Source organism: Silene latifolia, chromosome Y (assembly GCF_048544455.1).
Source record: "Silene latifolia isolate original U9 population chromosome Y, ASM4854445v1, whole genome shotgun sequence".
NCBI classification, from domain to species: Eukaryota; Viridiplantae; Streptophyta; class Magnoliopsida; order Caryophyllales; family Caryophyllaceae; genus Silene; species Silene latifolia.
The window spans coordinates 142,535,119-142,557,251 of NC_133538.1; positions in this window are offsets into that span (position 1 = coordinate 142,535,119).

The window sequence follows — 22,133 nt, forward strand, 5'->3', positions numbered from 1 at the left end:
ACTCAATGATAAAACTGGATGATAGATGCTGAGGAGGAGTTACGTTATATAGAAACTATCACGTGACCTAATCCTCATAACCTAATTACAATGGGCTTCTAACTTCTCGTCTTTTAATTCCCGTCAGATTAACGGTTTGGTCGATCGACCACTGGAACCGTCAATCGGCGAAATGTCTTGAAAAAAGTAGCTTCGTAAGTCGTGCTCGTCGATCGATGAAAACACCAGTCTATCGACTGCTTCATCAGGTAGTTGCTCCAAAAGCTTCGTAAATTCGTCTCTCGAGCCTCGATACGCGCACCAAGTTTGCTTCCCGAGTCTTTACTCCATGTCAAATGCAATGCTAAGTACTCGGGGCGGATTGAAACTTGATTTCATTTGAATTCTTCACATTTCTGCAATATTACACAAAAACACAAAAGTAGACGGAAATAGGGAAAATAGTAGCTTAAACTACACAAATGAGCTCTGAAATGCGTGTAAAATAGGGTGTAAAACAACATATTTAGGACACGCATCAAACTTCCCCAAACCAAACCCTTACTTGTCCCCAAGCAAGAACAAGACTCGATCCTAAAACCTAATGGAACGAGTTCAATCTCAGAGCGAAATGCAAACCGAATAGCCTAAACCAATTTAATGCAACAACTAACAATCAATTAGCAACATGAATCATGCAAACGAGTTATGTAGTCGTCAAAAATTGCTGAACCGTCAACTATAGAGACTTATCATCATGGACTCTCACGGGTCGCTCATATCACACATAAGCACAGGTGAAAATATGTAAAAGATAGAAAGAATTCATTTTGTAGTGACACTCACCTCACTACGACCTATAAGAACATGCCTGCAATCTAATATGAAAATAATCTCTACAACCATACATATGCATTCCAACCAAACAAATGACCATGACACATGCCGAGGTAAATATGGATATGTGAGGCTATGGGCAGGAAGGGCTAAGATAAATTTGGATAAAAACAGAGTTAAAAGCCAAGCTAATAATTAAGGGAACCAAATTATAACAACATCCAACTTCTTGCTCAAGATCAATCGAAACGGTGCTAATGATTAGCACAAATCTCACAATCTCCATAATTAATCAACTCCCCATAAAATACAAATATAACATGGGAGCAAAAATCATCAACCCATTATCTTTCACTTTACCGCATATGATTTTTTTCCTTCTCGAATTTTTCACGGGGTTCAGTCGATCAACCATTGTTTCCAGTCGATCGACTGCCCTTCTACAGTACAGCACGAATTTCTTTTTTCCTTTTTTTTTCTTTTTCTTTCTTTTTATTCTTTCTTTCCCTTCAATCATTTCACCAAGTCCTCAAAAAGAGCAATAGCTACAAAAAAACGAAATAACAATCCCAAGAACATAAACTACTAGCTTGACGAGGGCAGGCTAAATGTAGGATGTAGTAACGGGACAAAAAGGATATTTTTGGCAGTGTGAAGCTTATGGACAAAATGAATAAAAGGGGTGACCTGTTCCATATGTGTCAACAAACCACAAACCCGAATGCATACAGGTATTAAGCAGATCAAGTTCATATTTATGCAAATTGATGTACCATGTCTTACAAGGAGTAACTACTCACAATCCTAGATAAACTGGCCATGAATGACGCCAGTTATAAGCTCTAAACCTCATAATTATAAGTAGTTTGCCATAAATCTGAGTCAAGTCTCAGGATTCAGCAAGATATTTAACGAAAACTCGTAGACTATGCATATATGATTCTACTAATAACATGTCAATTTAGCACGGCTTAGGCATAAACAGATTGAAAATGCAATGTCATCATTAAAATACTACCGTTCCGACTCAACCAATATGCTAAAATAAACGTGCAATTTTTTTTGAAATTTTTCAATTTTTTTGAATTTTCTGTATATATATAGGAAAATAAACAACGAATGCAAACTGAAATGCAATAAACGTGAAACAGAATTGCAATAAAACATGTGAATGCAACGCAAAACCCTTCCCCAAACCAAATCACACAATGTCCCCATTGTGCAAAATCATGTAATGAAATAAAAGGGAAACGGGAATTTGCGTTAAATAATAACTAAATAAGACATGAAGTTTAAACTCGAAAACTCACAAGACTTTAAGCGCAGTAAAAGGAAACCTCCCCAAACCAGCGTGAGCTAGGAGGTTTCAGTAGCCAGCAGTGCTACCATAGGTACCTGAAAGGACACAAAAGTACCGCGCATAATTCCGAAAAAACAATTTATGAAACGTAAAATTATGTGCAAAATAAGGAAACGGAAGAAAACAGAAATGAATCGGAGAATAAAGTGGAGAAAAGACTCCCTCAACTCCACAAATCGACCAAACACAGTAGGGGAATGATCGAAAACAGGTACAGCAGCGAACATGGTCGATCGACCATAGCTTTCAGTCGATCGACTAGGATGACATGAATAGAAGCTCCTGTAGCTGTAGCAGTCAGTCGATCGACCACTCAGGCTAGTCGATCGACTGAGAAACCTGCTGTAAGTTTCTGATTTCGTCTAATTAGCTCAATAAATTGAGCTAATATGGTCTATGAACCTGCAAATGCACATAATAACGCGCCCAAAATTGCGCAAAACCCAAAGTAACAGTCTAAAGTCCTTAAAAGTCTTAAGCAAACTTATTAAAGCGAAGTCTCGCGCAAACCAAAATAATAAAAAGTTCAACAAAAGCAATGAAACGTCTTTAGAAAAGTCTTAATCAACTAATAGTTGATCAAGAATGGCCACGGAATGGCCAACTTGCTCGGCTTCTGGCTACAAGAAGTAGCCTCTACAGTGCTCATCTCCTCAGCTGCACTCTTATCAATTCCAATATCCGCAGAACTCAACGGATCAGCATCTCCAACATCTTCCCAATCAATAACCTTGCCTGGCTCATCAAAATCCAAATCGGAATCCGTCACCTTGACTGGCTCCTCATCAGGCTCCTCATCAGTGTCATAGCTAAGACATTCTAACCCGCCTCTTTGAACGATTGGCTCCTTCACAGCTGGAGCAACATGCGGCTCTTCCTTCCCCAAACCATTTCCTGCAATATCTAAAACAGAAGAATCTTCCTCCAATTTGCTCCCACACTGGGGCGGAGGTGTTATGGCAGTAATAGGCATAGGGGCAGGCATGTCAGAAATCACAAAATAAGATTTCTTCTCAGAAATCGTATTACAAGTGACTGGCCACATAGGATCTTTCTTCTTAGCGGTCTGGGCAAAAATAAGAGACTGTTTCCCTACTTTAAAGGTCAATGTCCCTGAGCCAGCATCTATAAATGCACCAGCAGTGTACAGAAATGGTCTACCCAAAATGATAGGAATATGAGCATCCTCGGGTATATCTAGTACAACGAAGTCAACTGGGAAAAAGAACCTTCCTATTTGCACAGGAATATCCTCTATGACTCCTATAGGCTGGACCGCAGAATGATCAGCCATCTGTATTGTCATGTTACTGACTGCAAACCTAGTCAATTTCAATTTCTTAGCAAGACTCAAAGGCATAACACTAATACTGGCCCCTAGGTCACACAAGGCCTTCTCAATAGAAAAGGTGCCAATATTACATGGGACTGAAAAACTACCTGGGTCTGCTAGCTTATGAGGTGTAGTATGAGTCAAATAGGAACATGACTCCTCAGTTAGCGCGACAGATTGTACAGTATCAAGTGACTTCTTTTTAGACAAAAGTTGCTTCATAAATTTCGTGTAAGCAGGCACTTGATTAATTAATTCAAGGAAAGGAACTTGCACATTTAAACTACGAATAACATTTTCAAACTTGTTAAACGATACATGTTCCTTTGTCGGCACCAATCTCTCTAGATAAGGGGCTGTAAGAAGCAACTTAGCCCTCTCCTCTAGGTCTCTCATACCGGCATCAGTGGACTTAGGCTGAAAATCCACTACCTTGTCCTTGTTGTAGCTCGAACCTTCTTCAGACCGTCTCAAGAAAGAACCATTAATCGTCATTGGGTCATACTTTGGAACCAGAACAGACCCATCAGCATTTGGATCTTGCCTTAATAATTTCGGAGTCGTCGTACCCCGAAATAAGTGGTCCCTCATGTTATCTGGCATTGGAGGACGAAAAGGTTCACGATCAGCAGCATCCTCAGTCGATCGACCATGTTGGTCAGTCGATCGACTGACCTTCTCGAAACCGAGAAGTTGTCTTGTTTGCTGGATCGGTCGATCGGCCAAGGGTATGTCGATTGATCGGCGATATACTGTGATCGTCTTTTTCTTGCTACTATTCATCACGGACTTTTTCCTGCTTGTTCCCGCCTCATCTTTTTCAGTGACATCTTCGACCATAGCGGGGCCATCAAGGGTAGACCCACTCCTCAAAGTGATTGCATTTAGGGTCTTTTTTTGATCCGGCTGCGACGGTAATTGCCCCGGATCTCTAGTCGCACTCTTGCTTGTCAGTTGGGCAATTTGACTCTCCAACATTTTTGTAGAAGTCTCTCTAGCTTGAGACTCCTTTTGCAGCAAACCCGACAAGTTCTGAACCATGTTTTTCAACTCAGAAATGTCAGAACTTTGAAATTGTTGCTGCTGAGGCACATAGGGAGGCTTTTGAAACTGTTGTTGCTTATGAGGGGACACATAGCTTTGCTGCTGCTGCTGTGGACTGGAATTAAGGACATTCTGGTTAGTCCACCTCAAATTGGGGTGGACATTGGAGGGATCGGGATAAGTACCAGTCTGCCTATAATGTTGAAAGGCAACACATGTTTCATTCAAACTAGGACAGAACTCCGAAACATGTCCCTCTGCTCCTTATCTTTTGCATGTAAAGGGACCGTCTGAAACTGCATTAACTTTATAAATCCCTCCTTTTTGGGATCCCCCAAAATCTATTTTGTCGAATCTCGCAGTAAGGGCTTCTATTTCAGCTACAGCAGGAGATTCAGCCGATCTTCTCTGATTTCCTCTAGAATTCCCATGCTCAGCTTTATGGATGGCTATGTCATCAATGATTTTCCACCCCTTTGTCTCGCCACTATTTTCTTGAAATCTCCCATTAGCTGCAGCATCTAGAACAGCTATTTGATTGTCATAAAGACCATTGTAGAATTGGTTGCACAGAAACCATTTCTCAAACCCATGGTGCGGAATGTTTCGCACTAGTCTCTTAAAACGGACCCATGCCTCATGAAAATCTTCATCAGGACCCTGTTTAAAGCTCGTGATCTGAGCCCTAATCGCATTGGTCTTCGAGGAAGAGAAATATTTCTTGTAAAATGCTAGGGCCAGCGAATTCCAATCAATAATCCCGTTAGCAGCTCGATCCAAATCTCGGTACCATTCCCTTGCAGCATCACGAAGCGAGAATATGAACATCGTCTCCTTCACCTGGTCCTGAGTCACACCTGCTGGTGGGGGTATGGAACAGTAGTAGTCAATAAATGTCTCCATATGTTTAGCTGCATCTTCATTTGCAGCTCCCCCGAATTGGTTTCTCTCAACCAAGTTCATATAAGACCGTTTTGGCTCGAATTTCCTTTCCGTCCCGGCTGGCAATGCGAATCCCTTATAGAGATTCTCATCTTTTGGCTCGGAGTGACTGGCTATACTTGCTTCTTCAGCCATATCTGGAGATATAACGGTCTCAGTTGAGGAAGTAGAAACAGGAGATGAAGGTGGATCCTCCTCAAATAGCTCGTTCTCGTAGTAACTGGACAGCGTACTCAGCTCTTCCTCTGTCGGCAATACTCAAGATGATCGTCTCAACTCGCGCAAAGTCCTTTCGATCTCAGGATCTAACGGTCTCAATTCACCAGCCTGTGATCTGCGCATAAGAGGAAACTACAAGTAGAATATGAGAAAAGTTTAAGGAACAGATGTCCCTTAAACTAAGAAAAAGACTAAAATAAAAAACAAATAAAAATTAAACAATTGCCTCCCCGGCAACGGCGCCAAAATTTGATACCGTCGTAGAGTACCAAAGATAAATTTATAATCCAAACTACTACTATAGATAGCGGCAGTCAGGGTCGAACGACAAGGAGGCGATTCAATTAATAGTTGTCTAATTTTAGTCTAAAGTAACAAATGTGTGGGGGTTTGTTTTGAATAGTTCTATAACTAAAGGCAATCAAATTAAACCTAAACTTAGGCAAATAAATGAATGATAAAAGAACTAGATGAAATCAAATTTTAAAAGGATGCTAAGATGGTCGGTTCACTGTAATTTCGGCGGCGGTATCCTAGGTAAGTCTGAGTCAATCACGTGAGACGGGAAAATAAGAAGTCCTCTCGGTCCATTCTTAACAGGTAGCATCTTTCGATCTAGCTACGGGTCCCTAATATCACTAATACTAACTCTCGTCCTGAAAAGTGATTTAAAAGTCTAAATTAACTTATCTCTCGATCTTATTAATTTAGTCGTCTTAATTAAGTAGTCTATCTTCCTCCCCTATCTTTCGATCTTATCGGGTCGGTCAATTCCTAAGCATTCAACTAGTCGCGTGCACTCGATTCGTCAAATATAGCAATTAATTTAATTAAAACGAAGTTAATCTCACGGGAGCCAGTCGATCGACCAGGTAGGCCAGTCGATCGACCATGGTGTGATTTCAGGTCTACCAATTTACACTGCCTACACTACAGATTCCCTACATCTTAGCACGAACGATTTAGCTACTCATGATTATGATAAAAACAACAATAAAATTAACGAACAAAGCTACTGAATTCATGATAGAAATAACTAAATATTTAACTAACATAAAACGATAACTCGGCTTTGGGATCCTATCTAGCAATTCTGAACTACGGAAGAATTAAAGCAATGAAATTAAATAATAGAACAGAAGAATACCGTAAGAAGAATTGCAGAGGAAAGAACCAAAACTTAATGCGAAAGGTAAATTTTATTGACGAAAACTAAACTAAACTAATGAATATTGAATTGTATGTTAAGAACTCAATGATAAAACTGGATGATAGATGCTGAGGAGGAGTTACGTTATATAGAAACTATCACGTAACCTAATCCTCATAACCTAATTACAATGGGCTTCTAACTTCTCGTCTTTTAATTCCCGTCAGATTAACGGTTTGGTCGATAGACCACTGGAACCGGTCGATCGACTGAAATGTACTGAACAGTAGCTTCTGTAAGTCGTGCTCTGGTCGATCGACTGAAAACACCAGTCTATCGACTGCTTCATCAGGTAGTTGCTCCAAAAGCTTCGTAAATTCGTCTCTCGAGCCTCGATACGCGCACCAAGTTTGCTTCCCGAGTCTTTACTCCATGTCAAATGCAATGCTAAGTACTCGGGGGCGGATTCGGCTTGATTTACGCTGAATTCTTCACATTTCTGCAATATTACACAAAAAACACAAAAGTAGACGGAAATAGGGAAAATAGTAGCTTAAACTACACAAATGAGCTCTGAAATGCGTGTAAAATAGGGTGTAAAACAACATATTTAGGACACGCATCATTTACAACTTTACATTTGATAAGTGGGATATTTATTCAACCTAAAATATTTTCTCATGACATGTAATTCGTTTTAGCTATTTATGTTAAAATAGTCACTGTTTATGCCATTTTTACACTAAAAATTCATAAATCATGCAAAATGAAATCATTTCATCTCAAAATTTACATACAGTGTGTAAATCATGCATGTGACAACATATTAAAGTTTCATAGCCTGATTCACAGTTTAACTATTTTTAACCATTTTACCTCTTTTAATCCATTTTTATCTCATAAAAATCATAAATCATGCAATATTAATCACACTAACAGGATATTTTACACACAATTTGTAAAATATGTATGTGAGATCATATAAAATTTTCAAGGTCAGAAACTAAGTTTAACATATTTTAGTCATTTAACCTCCATTTATGCCGTTTTTATCTCATAAAAATCATAAATCATGAAATATTAATCACATTAATATAAATTTTACATACAATACATAAAATATTTATGTGAGGTCATACTAAAAAATCACGGCAATTAGTGAAGGTTAACTTATTTTAGTGAATAAAAGTTCATTTTACTCATAAAAATGTAATTATTTCACTAAAAATCATTAAAATGAGCAATAAATTACCATAAACCATAAAAATGACCTAAAAATATTTTAGGACCAGAATATATAACATGCATCATGATTTTGTGACTTACTCTTATAAATTACAAATTTTTAGTTTTAATTAAGTTACATTTAACTAGGAAAAACCAACCCGATTATGCATGCAACATCTTATGATCTGATACCACTTGTTAGGTTTCTTTATCCATTATTAGACTCTTCTAATAGTGAACTAATTAACTTCTTAATTTATGTTCTTTAGATCTAGTGCATGCATAACAAAATAAGAGATTAATAAAGAAATTAAAAACAATATCCCTTACATTGTATTATTGCTCGAAATAGGGCACAAATAAGGTCACCTTCCTTATTTGTTCTTGAGCTAAAATATAATGGATGATCCTCAAAAATCTCAATGTAGAGATCCTCCTTGATTGCATGGAAATGCGTGATAATAACTTCTTAAAATCACAAATTAACACTTAAATAACATTTTAGTTCAAGTTAATTATCCTAACACTCTTAGGACTCAAAAATTAGTCATCACTCAATTTTTGACAATAAGTCAACTTGATTTAATTTTATGCTCATTTTTTACCTTAAAATCATAACATTTATGAAATAAATCCAAATTAAATTACAATAATTTCAAATTTTGAATTTTAATTTTTTTAACATTCTGGAATAATTTCATGACACTCATAATGTCAAAAATCATGGTTAAAATTTTCGAATTAATTTTGAGAAAATATAGTTGTAATTTATCGGTTTTATCTCATAAAATATCTAAAGTATCTAAAAATTAATCCAATCAATTTTATAACTTTAGATTTGATAATTGGGATATTTATTCAACCTAAAATAATTTTCTCATGCCATGTAATTCGTTTTAGCTATTTATGCTAAAATAGTCACTATTTATGCCATTTTTACACTAAAAATTCATAAATCATGCAAAATGAAATCATTTCATCTAAAAATTTACATACAATGTTTAAATCATGCATTTGACAACATATTAAATTTTCATAGCCTGGTTTGCAGTTTAACTATTTGTAACCATTTTACCTCTTTTAATCCATTTTTATCTCATAAAAATCATAAATCATGCAATATTAATCACATTAACACGAGATTTTACACACAATTTTTAAAATATGTATGTGAGGTCATATAAAAGTTTCAAGGTCAGAAACTAAGTTTAACCTATTTTAGTCATTTAACCTCCATTTATGCCATTTTTATCTCATAAAAATCATAAATCATGAAATATTAATCACATTAATATAAAATATTACATAAAATACATAAAATATTCATGTGAGGTCATACTAAAAAATCACGGCCAGTAGTGAAGGTTAACTTAGTTTAGTGAATAAAAGTTCATTTTACTCATAAAAATGTAATTATTTCACTAAAAATCATTAAAATGATCAATAAATTACCATAAATCATATAAATGACCTAAAAATATTTTAGGACCAGAATATATAACATGCATCATGATTTCGTGATTTACTCTTATAAATCATAAATTTTTAGTTTTAATTAAGTTACATTTAACTCGGAAAAAACAAACCGATTATGCATGCAATATCCTATGCTCTGATACCACTTGTTAGGTTTCTTTATCCATTATTAGATTCTTCTAATAGTGAACTAATTAACTTCTTAATTTGTGTTCTTTAGATCTAGTGCATGCATAACAAAATAAGAGATTAATAAGGAAAAACAATATCCCTTACATTGTATTATGGCTCAAAATAGAGCACAAATAAGGTCACCTTCCTTATTTGTTCTTGAGCTAAAATATAATGGATGATCCTCTAAAATCCCAATGTAGAGATCCTCCTTTGATTGCACCCAAGACTAATCCCTTAAACTAGTATATTAATTAACTAGATTAATATAGTAGTGCCCTTAAAATTAATTCTAATATTATCACTATTACTACACTAATAATCTTAGATTTTTAAGATATTAGATGAACAACTTCATGCTTCTAAAAACTGTTTTTAGAGAGTTTGAAAGAAACATAGAGTATTTTTGCATGTGAAGTGAATGGTTGAAAATAAGAGAACAAAAATCTCTTAAAGAGGAGGAGGGGAAACCGGTTGGGTCAAGGGAGTAGTGCTAAAAATTAGCATCTCACTTTTTCTTTTTCTCTTCTCAACATAATAGGTATGTAAGAAATAGCTAGTGTAGGCTTGATTAATATATTCTTATCACATAAAATAATATAATCACAACCCACTACTACTCCCTCCAATTCGGTTCATTCACATAAAATGGACTACCATTTTATTTTGTCAATTTATCATTTGTCACACAATATGTCACATGTAGTATGTTACATGTTATTAATTAATTTAATGCATATTTATCAAATAAATATCATTTTACAAATTAATTAAATTACATATAACAAATTGACTAGTGATACTTGATCACATAAATAAAATGGGTCATATAATTATAATTCACAACATATTGTAATTATAATTAACCATTCATTCTTATCTCAATTGTTTCACAAACAATAATCAATTTTAGTAATAAAGTATTTCAATTACTAAAATAAATCTTATTTAATCCCATTACAATAAGATATAAAATATTCTCTCTCACAATTGAATTGTTCAATTTTAAAGAATTGATTAACTTGTATCGTCATACAATTAATCAATTTGTTTATTAAGGGAATTGTCCTTTAGGTGTGACCTTAAGGGTTCAACTGATCACCACCGTCAAATGACAGTAATGTCAAACTCTAGTTAGCCAATCATTACCGATTAATGATGATCAGTTGACTATATAAATGAATCATCCCTTACGTGTTCTTAACATGAGATTTAATTTTGATATTAAATCATGTGATCGCACTATTGTTGAGGACACATATTCCAACAATTAGATACCAGGGTTACCACCTAAGAGAGATATCGACTTTAATGTTGAGCTCAAACTGGGGACAGGTCCTATATCTAAAGCACCGTACCGTATGGCACCTAAAGAATTGGAAGATTGAAGAAACGGTTGCATGATCTGTTAGACAAAGGGTATATCCAGCCTAGTGTGTCACCGTGGGGAGCACCAATATTGTTTGTGAAAAGAAAGATGGGAGCATGAGGCTATGCATCTATTATAGAGAGCTGAATCATGTTACGGTGAAGAACAGGTATCCGTTGCAAAGGATCGATGACCTTTTTTATCAGCTGAGTGGCGCATGAGTGTTTTTAAAGATTGATTTGAGGTCAGGTTATAATCAGTTGAGGATAGCAGATGAAGATATTCCTAAGACAGCTTTCCGGTCATGTTATGGTCACTATGAGTACGTGGTGATGCCTTTTGGGTTGACGAATGCACTAGCAGTTTTCATGGATCTTATGAACCGAATTTTCAGCCCGTTCTTGGATAGGTTTGTGGTCGTCTTCATTGATGACATCTTGGTCTACTCTAGGACTAAGGAGAAGCATGAGGAGCATCTAAGGTTAGTTTTGGAGACCTTGGGAGATAATCAGTTGTATGCCAAGTTATCCAAGTGCGAGTTTTGGCTAAAGAAGGTGGCTTTTCTGGGTCACGTGATATCTAAAGAAGGTGTGTCGGTGGATCCTAGCAAGATTGAGGCGGTGACCAAGTGGAAATCACCGAAGAATGTCGCTTAGATTCGGAGTTTCTTGGGTTTAGTTGGCTACTACAGGAGGTTCGTGAAAGACTTTTCTACAATCGTGAGGCCTATAACAGCTTTGATGAGAAAAGAGACCAAATTTCGTTGGGATGAGAGTTGTGAGACGGTGTTCCAAACCTTAAAGGAGCGTTTGACCATAGCTCCTATCCTAGCTTTACCTGAGGGAAGTGAGAACTTTGAAGTATACATTGATGCTTCAAAGAATGGGTTGGGTTGTGTTTTGATGCAGAATGGGAAAGTTATAGCTTATGCGTCGAGGCAGCTGGAGCCATATGAGGAGAACTATCCTACTCATGATTTGGAGCTGGGTGCAATTGTTTTTGCTCTTAAGATTTTGAGGCACTATCTTTATGGGGTAACTTTTAAGGTGTTTTCAGATCATAAGAGTCTGAAGTATATCTACACTCAAAAAGAGTTTAACATGCGACAAAGGAGATGGATGGAACTGATTGGGGACTATGACATGGAGATCATCTATCACGAGGGTAAGGCCACTGTCGTGGCAGATGCTTTGAGTAGGAAGAGTGTCCATTCATTGTGTACAGCTATGTCTTTGCTGAAGCTGAGGGATGAGATATCCAAGATGGGGATTCATATGATTCGGAAAAGGGATACCATCAAGGACTTGACGATCGAGCCAGACTTCTATGATAACATAAAGAGGAAACAAGAGCTTGATCCAAAGATTTAAGAATGGAAGTCAAGGGTAGAGAGTGGAACGGTTTCAAGGTTTTCTATCCACACAGACGGGAGTGTTCATTTTGATGGGAGATGGTAATCATGACAGAGGCTAATTGCACCCCTTATTCAGTTCACTCAGGTGGTGACAAGCTTTATAAGGACCTCAAGAAAACGTTTTGGTGTCCTAATATAAAGAGGGATGTGGCCGAGTTCGTGGCTAAGTGTCTAACATGCCAGAGAGTAAAGGGGGAGAAACGAAGACTGCAAGGTAAGATTCAGTCACTTGAGGTACCCGAGTGGAAGTGGGAGTCGATCTCTATGGATTTTATAGTGGGGTTACCAAGGACGCAGCAAGGTAACAATATGATTTTGGTGATCGTCGATCGTCTAACAAAGTCAGCTCACTTCATTCCGATGAAGGATACTTGGACCAAGATACAGCTAGTTTTGGGTTATAGGAAGCATGTGGTTCAGTTATATGGTGTGCCAAAGGATATAGAGTCGGATCGAGATGTGAGGTTTATAACACGGTTCTGGCAAGAGTTGTAGAATTTGACGGGAATGACCTTAAAGATGAGTACAGCTTTTCATCCGGCGGCAGATGGTCAGACTGAGAGGACTATCAAGACTTTGGAGGATATGTTAACAGCTTGTGCCATGGAGTTCGGTGGGAGTTGGGAAGATAGGCTGGACTTGATTGAGTTTTCTTACAACAACAACTATTACACCAGCATATGAATGGCACCGTTCGAGGCTTTGTATGGAAGAGGCGGTGGTTTAAGGACCACAGATGGTGCAAGATATGATTGAGCAAGTTCGTCTGATTCGTTAAAATATGAAAATAGCTCAAGATTGCCAAAAGTTTTATGCAGATTTGCACCAGAGGGACATCGAGTTCGCAGTGGGTGACAAGGTCCGTTTGAAAGTATCACCGATGCGAGGGGTGATGAGGTTTGGCAAGAAAGGGAAGTTGAGCCAGAAGTTTATCGGCCCGTATGAGATCTTAGATCGTGTAGGAGAAGTAGCCTACCGACTAGCCTAACCACCAGCGTTGGATCGAGTCCACAACGTATTTCATGTTTTGCAGCTCCGGAAGTATGTGAGTGATCCATCACATGTGCTTGAGGTTGAGAACATAGAGCTTGATGAGTCTCTGAATTATGCGGAGGTTCCTAAGGAGATCTTAGACCGCAAAGTGCGCAAGACAAGGAATGGTGAGACCTTCTTACTAAAGGTCCTTTGGTCTAATCACAATGTGGAAGAGGCCAGATGGGAACCGGAGGAGTTGATGAGAGAGCGTTTCCCTCACCTTTTTTATCAAGTATGTTTGGTTACGGGGACGTAACCGTTGTCTTTTAAGGGAGTAGGAGATGGTCACATGCTTGTTTTGGGTTAGTTTGAGTTAGCTTAGCTATGTTTTTGTAATCTTTTTAGTTTGAGTTGTTTGGTTCTGGAGTAGTTATTGAGGAGTTGTGTTGTAGTGCTTGGTTTTATTTTGTCTGTATAGTGTGAACTTCAGGGACGAAGTTCTTTTTAAAGAGGGAAGACTGTAATACTACGATTTTCTAAGTCTGTTACTCGGCCGAATATGGCTTACTCGGTCGAGTAAGTGCGTCGTGTGTTTTTAGTCAGGCTACTGTCCAGTAATACTCGGTCGAGTATACTCTATACTCGACTGAGTATCCGGTCTGACGCTGTTTATTTTCGCGGTTTTATTTAGAGAGGATTAGAGTTATATAAACGAGATTTACAGTTTCTTAATCATTTTTACTAAAACATAAACTTGCAACGTAACTCTAATCATCTCCAAATCTCTCTCAAGTTCGTGGATCTTTTGTGAGTCTTGTTCATCCTTCTTTCGCATCAATTGTGTCGGTAAGCCTCTAGTTCTATGAGTTTCTATCAAATTGTCTTTTAGGGTTTGCCCTAATTTGTGATTTGGGGGAAGGGGATTTTGACATGTTTGTAATTGAAATTGTATGATTATTGTTAGGTGAAGATTTCGTAGAGGAGCCGTTTTAGCCTGCTTGATTGTCTCATTTCAGTTTGTGCTAAGGTAAGGTTTCCCTACTCGGTTTACTGTTTAATTGATTTAAGATATGTGTTGTAATTGTTTGTACGATTGATACTGTGATTGTTTGCTGTTGTTGGATTGGATTTTGGTGTTGGTGTTGGTGTTGAGATGGTTGATGATGTTCGCGAGGTGCATCCTCGGCTGAGTGGAGTCACTTGCAGGAGTGGCTTCAAGCCTTGATTTCTAGGGTGGTGACAGTCTCTCATGCTAGGGTGGTCGCGGTAAGGCACCTTGGTATGTGGGGATGTTACACTAATAACCCCTAAATCACCCAATTAGGGTTTTAAACAACATTAACCAAATGACATAAAAACAGTACAAAGATGTTACCCATAATACGACGATCACAAAGGTATAAAGAACTCCGAAAACCGACAATCCTAGCTCTTGATTTGACAGCAGTGAGAGAAGAGAAACTGACGTAGCTTTATTTTTATTTTTTTTTTGTAGAAAGGTTTAGAAATAAGTAAAGGTAAAAAGGAACATACGAAAACTCTTTATATAACTCCTCACGCGTTACTATCAAACTCGGCCGAAAACTCGTAAAACCCGACATACTCGATCGAGTAACTATGGTACTCGATCGAGTACCGCCTACTCGATCGAGTTGCACTTACTCGATCGAGTACCCATCAGGCAGAACGTACTCCAGAATGCAAAACTAACTTACTCGACAGAGTAAGTCCTACTTGATAGTGTAACACCCCCATTTATTTAGGAGCCTTTAGCTAGATATTCCCAAATAAATAGGACCGTTACCATCTCGGTTTCCCGAGGTAGTGAATAACAATGACCAACTCACCAAAGTACTTTAAATTAAAAACTTTAATGATTACATGTTTATTACAAATTAACCAACTAAAACTTAATATAAGATATTCACAACTCGCATCGGAAAATAAATAAGTGATATAACTATATATGTGATCTAGACTTCATCTAAGGTTTCAAGTTTGGCTCTCATCCCAATGCTCCCAAGCCAGCTAATCTTTGGTACCTGTCAAATCTGCTCCCCATAAAACGGTTCACCGCAGGTGTTCACGAATACACAGTCAATCACGAGGTTGAGTAGGAATAACCAACAACAAGTCAAAGTGAAATGATATGATATATAATGCAAACACAATTGTGCTCATCACCCGAAACATGCTCATCACCCGAAACACCCGTTCATCCCGCCAATCCCTGGCCCGGGGTATTCAACATTCCAACCGAAGTTGAAGTATTCACCATCCCAACCGAAGTTGAGGTATTCATCATCCCAACCGAAGTTGAGGTATTCACCATCCCAACCGAAGTTGAGGTATCTAATTATACACCATGCCAGTTATAAAAACCATCTCAGACACGAGCTGAGGTATCCAATGCAAACGAAATTCCAATATAAATAATCAATAATAAACAATCCAACGATATATAATCCACATCCATTAATCCATCCAATTTCACAATACTTTTATAAATTCCACAAACCAACAAAGACAAGACGAGTTGAGTAGTTATCCTACCTTTTCGCAAATCTTCGAGTCACGTGAGTCACACAAGCAATCAAAATTGATTCTTTACCAATTCATAACCTACATAACATAATTATGTACAATTACTTTATAACCAATAATCAACCAACTAATCATGCACTTATCCTATTCCCATCACGTCCTAATACTTTTGACAACTTCAAAGCTAAATCTCTAATTCTACCGTTTTACAGCACGGTTCAGTCTCGCTATAAAATTCATAATTAATTCATCAAAAATCAAAACGATGCAAGACCAGTGAGGTTGGAACCCTAAGACACATATCTACAATTCTTGTGAAATAGACTTTCTTCAAATTCCAGACTTATCAGGGTTTTCTTGAAGGAATCATAAATACTGACGAATTCCGTCGCTTAAAAAGTATTGACCTCTAAAATAAGTTTAACAAATCCTTTTCAAGTGAAACAAAAGCCTAACATCATCTAGACTCTCCAATTTTAATGTTTGCAAAAGACTCAACTCAATTTCAATTTATAAATCAGGTTTTCAAAATAAACTTTAGACCACTAGTGCATTCGCGGATTCTCAGTCGACATGTTCATAACGAATTTATTCTGGAAAATCTACACGTTCAATTGCTACGGAATTTTATAGGCATCAACAAGACTTGAAAATAAACTAAGTCTATTCTTTACGTTTTTGAAGACAACGATTTTAAGATAGTCTGGTAGTTCGTTTAAGACAACTTACAGATTTATTACATTGCTGTAACTTTATACTAAACATTGAAAGATTAAAGATGAACTTACAAAATAAAAGATGATGAACTTCTTTTTTTCCCTTTAATTCTCTCTCTCTCTCTCTCTCTCTCTCTTTTATGTGATATTATGAGTTTTTATGTGGAAAAAGGATTTATGGTTAGGTTAGCCTTGCTTATATACTACTCCCTCCGTACCAGACCAAAGGTAACACTTACTATAAACGGACGTACCACACCAAAGGTAACATTCCTTATTTGGCCCACAATATTACCAAATTATCCTTACACTCATTTGATATTTACACAAAATGTCATTACATACCCCACCTACTAACCCACAATTAAACCAACAATTACATACCCCACCTATGTTTTCCCTCTTTACCCTTACTTTTTCCACATTTTCTTAAATACTCCACTTTTCTCTACGTTACCTTTGGTGTGGTACGGAGGGAGTAGTAAGGTAGTATTATTTTAGGAAACTTTCTCTCTTTATTATTATTATACTAGTCTTACCATAAGTAGGATTACCATACATCTCTTTTACTAATTTACTTATTAAGATATTAATATAATTATTATTACTTTCCCATATTATTATTATTTCCATATTATTTATTATTAATTCCCGATATAAAAACCCGATCACACCCATACTATACTAATAAATTTCGGTCCATATAATAATGGCACACGGCCCAAAGCACAAATATAAGCTAAGCCCAATTCCCGACTTGGATGCTTAATTTATTATTTAATTAACGTCTTACCTATACTTATTATTAGAAATGTCTTTAATCAATTATTAATGTACATAAATTATTCTCATAAATTCTTATCAAAATACGCGGTATTACAGATAGAGTACCCAACAGCTCATAAATCTGAGGTATTACAATATTCATGTACTCGGTCGAGTATTGCCTCTACTCGGCCGAGTGGTCATATTCCAGTAGCTACTGCCAAATGCACAAATGCCCTCACTCGGTCGAGTGCCATGTTACTCGGTCGAGTACCCTATACTGGGTCAAGTACCTGCCACACTCGGCCAAATCATGCTAAAAACGATTCCCCCAAACACACACCCAACAAGTATAAGTACATAAATACGAACCAATAGCATATTCTCATGTTTCTATAAACATGTACGACAAAACGTAAACAACCAATCATACATCATGCCTTTCTATATCACCTCAGTTACTCCACAACATATGCATCCAATTCATGTCATATTATCTCGAACCACAACATGCACATCGACTCTATTCATACACAGATATAAACACAAACATACACCTATTCCCCAAAACAAGCTCCGTAGTGACCGGCTCGAATTTGTGTGGGCAACATTGCGGTTTCGAGACGTCTCTCAAACCTTTGCGGTAGCTTCAAACAATTCCTACCTGTGTTCATTTTAATTAGACACCTTATGTTCATTTGGTTAATTGGTTTTAGGTTCCAAAATCGTCGCTCTGATACCACTTTGTAACACCTCCATCTACCAAAGTGCCTTACCAAGGCCTACCTTAGAAAATGGATGCGCTACCATCTCGGTTGGCCGAGGTAAAATATATCAAATGGAACATAATAGAACGCCTATTAAAAGTACAAACTGTTTAACCAAACTCAAACTGAAAACCAAACCAAAACTGTTTACAACTCCGAAAAGAAACCAAAGAAAAGGCTAATGTTTAAGACAACAGCGGAAGCTAGCTAAAGGACATGTGATGATTCTACCCCGTCCATATCCAGCGAGCTACATCCACATCCAATACCTGCTAAACCAACAGCTCACTATCCTCGAATGGATCACTACAGTTTTGAAAACAATAAACGGGGTCAGTCAACTATATAACCAAAATAAGAAATCACAGATACACAATCCAATACACAATCCAATCCAACTGTAGTAACCATCCTACAAACTCCAATAGTAACCAGTAACCGACTACACACCGAAATGTGTAGCCCTGTCGGGTTCTCATCGCAAGAGGAAACCCACACCGCCAGTGGGGGGCCGCAACCTTGCCTACCTAATCCCCGCTCATCGCAATGAACGAACCCAGATCATTAATGTGCACATCCCCCTTATGACGGGAGCCACAAGAGGCGAACATGGGGTTGGAACCATCTCCCAAAAATGGTCCCATAACAATAACCAATCAGGAGTACAATCTCAATCACAATGATAACAATACCAAACAATCAACCATAATCACATCTTATAATTAATTATACAACCAGCTGAGTAGGAAAACCCTACCTTTTCGCAATCCGTTGCCCTGTAGCCAATCATACAAATGTACAACGAGTACCACATCGTCGCCTACAACAATGGTAATCAAACAATACTAATCACAACCAACACAATCAATCACTACCCCCAATACAACCAAAATTAGGGTTTGCATCATTTCTAAATAACAACCATAAACTGAAATAAGAAATACTAGAGACTTACCCACGCTATCGACACGAAAACTAGATGCAAGAACCCACAATTGATCAATCTAGGTTAGGAGATGATGAGGATGATTAGAGAAGGATGAAACTTAGTTTAGGTTTGTAAAAAAATGATTTTAGAAACTAATTACACGATATTTATACTTCTCTAATCACCTTAACTAAAACCGCTGAAAATAACGTAACTGAATCGGGCACTCGGTCGAGTACCTGACATTCTCGACCGAGTACCAACAAGCTCGATCGAGTGCTAACACTCAGAAGCCAAACTCAAATCATCTGATGACCCACTCGGTCGACTATCCCCCACTCGACCGAGTTCCCTATACCCATAAACTTGTGGTATTACATGATAAATGAATCATCTCAACCAAAACCTTAAGTTAATGGTTGATACCCAACTATTATATTTATAACCTATTACATTTTTCTTAGTTTTTGTAGGTAAAGACGGGCAAAGCTCAAAATAGGGATGTTTATTCACCCAACATCCGATAAGAGCCTAATCCACTCGATCCTATATGACGGATCGATCGGAGTATCTCTCTTTTTAAAAACACATCTAAAATACATATAAAGATATTCAACTTTTCTAATTTTTGTAATTTCAAAATACTTATTGGTTAACGTACACACTAAATACTTCAAATAAAAGAAAGTATGTAACTGTAATGGATGATGGATGGATGAATGACGGATGATAGTTTAACAAATGACGAATGGGCTTAAATGAGGTTAAAGCGATGAACGGATAGAAAATCACCCGACTCCAAATCCGATTATCCGAGCCATTAACATCCGTAGTTCGAAGTGAGGTAGATGAAGAATGTTGGTTCAAGATAGCCTATGACCAGTGGTGGAGGGAACTTGCCCCGACTGGCGGTTGGAAATTTCAAAAATTTTATTTAAAATTTTCGAATTTTTTCATCCCTAAGACCATCCCCAAGCAAAGGTCGCGCTAATTAGGTCACGACCCTGTTTTACTCTTAATCCTACTTTATTTATCTTGACCTACTTTCACTCTCTCAAGCAGAAGGTCACGACCTAAGTCATCAATCTAATCATTTTTCACTTTCCAACCAATTACATCTCTCCACATTATATCACCTTTTCATATATATATTTTTTTATTAATTATTAATATTGTCAACCAATCACATATCGCCGCATATAGGTCATGAATTGGGTCAATTTGCTCCACCAAAGGTCACAAATTTACCACCAAAGGTCACAAATTGACCTCTTCTCTCCAAAGGTCACCATAATTTTTTTGTTAATTGATGATTAGTGTGACACCAAGCAAGATCATGACCTAGCAATTGACCTTACTTGGGGATGGTCTAACTTAAAATCTTGGCTCGGTCTTATGACATACGGTGACACTGTGACAGTTCCTGGAAAGTATCAGAGGCAGCTGAAAAATAGTTGACACGTCACCGAATGCGTCACTACCTGGTGACTAAAACTGTTGAGGTCAAAGGTTGACAGCCATCCGCTTATTATTACTTTCAAGTTTCTACTATTCGCGAGTGAGTAATGATTACTGATTAGTGACCCGCTTCAATGTTCTTTGATCCTCATAATTTGACTAAAAGATTACTAGTTTTAAACCCGTGCAAAATTGTACGGGTATGTATTTAGGTCAGTATAAATATTTTTTTAATGAATATTTTAATTTGCATTTCTATTATAATTATAATAGTTGTAAATCCGTGATCTACATGATTAATGTTTACACATCTTTCAAAGACGTGTTGAAATGCAATGATTTAAGCTGAAAAACGTAATATACCATTGTAAATACAATTTGCAAATATAAAAAACTTTACAACCCGAATAAAGGAAAAGAATTTGAGAATCTACTTATAACATACGCAAATTATTCTAAAATTTGGACATTGATAAAAAAAATTTGAAAATCTACATTAGTAGTCGTATTAGATGTACGCATATCTGAATCACAAATTAGATTTTTCAAGCCTTCTTTTTTTTTGACCCTGGAAAGTGTCACATAAAGCTGACCATGAGTAAACACCGGTCTTGAAAGATAGATGTTGACCTGAGATAAAGACTGACCTTGACTCTTGTTTATCGTCCTCGCAAAACAAACTGTACTTTTTTTTTCCCAATTTTACTACTACTATCTTCTCTAAAGTGGCTAAAGGTCAATTTTGACCATTAATTAAGTAAATGGTGTAGTCATCGAGTTTAGTCCCATATCTTTAGTTAATATATAATGAGTTAGGATATTAGTTTTTGTATGAGAGGTTTACTATATTATGAGAAAGTTTGATCAAGTTTAAAAAAAAATCATTTATTAGCACAATAAATAAATACTTCCTCCGTTCTTATATGATCTACCCATTTTATTAAAATACTACACTCATATATTTAACAAATGGGTAGATCATATGAGAACGGAGGAAGTAATATTCTTATATAAATGGACCATCTTAAAATGTAATGCCGTCTTAATCTATAACTTGTATAGAAAAGTTTGAGAATTACAGCGAGGGAAGGCTAGGAAGTTTGGCCAGGCGGTGTCAATGTGTCATTGGTTGTAATGATATCCCGGTCTTTTAATTTCAACTGATTACATATTCTTGAGTCTTGACAGTTTAATTATGTAATTTTAGTTTCATAATCCATTATTTTTTTGTTAGTGTTATAGCAGTTCCAAAATAGCAATTCTCTTTCTCAAAAAATACTCTCTTGGCAATTATCCACTGCTATAGACATAGAAAATAATGAGTCTCTCTTGTGACGGGTTTATCCGTTATAAGCTTGTGACGGGTCAACAATTACTCATATGAGTAGAGAAGACAAAAATTAAAGCGCCTAGGAAATCACAAATGATTTATCTTATTTATTTATATGAGTTTTACTTA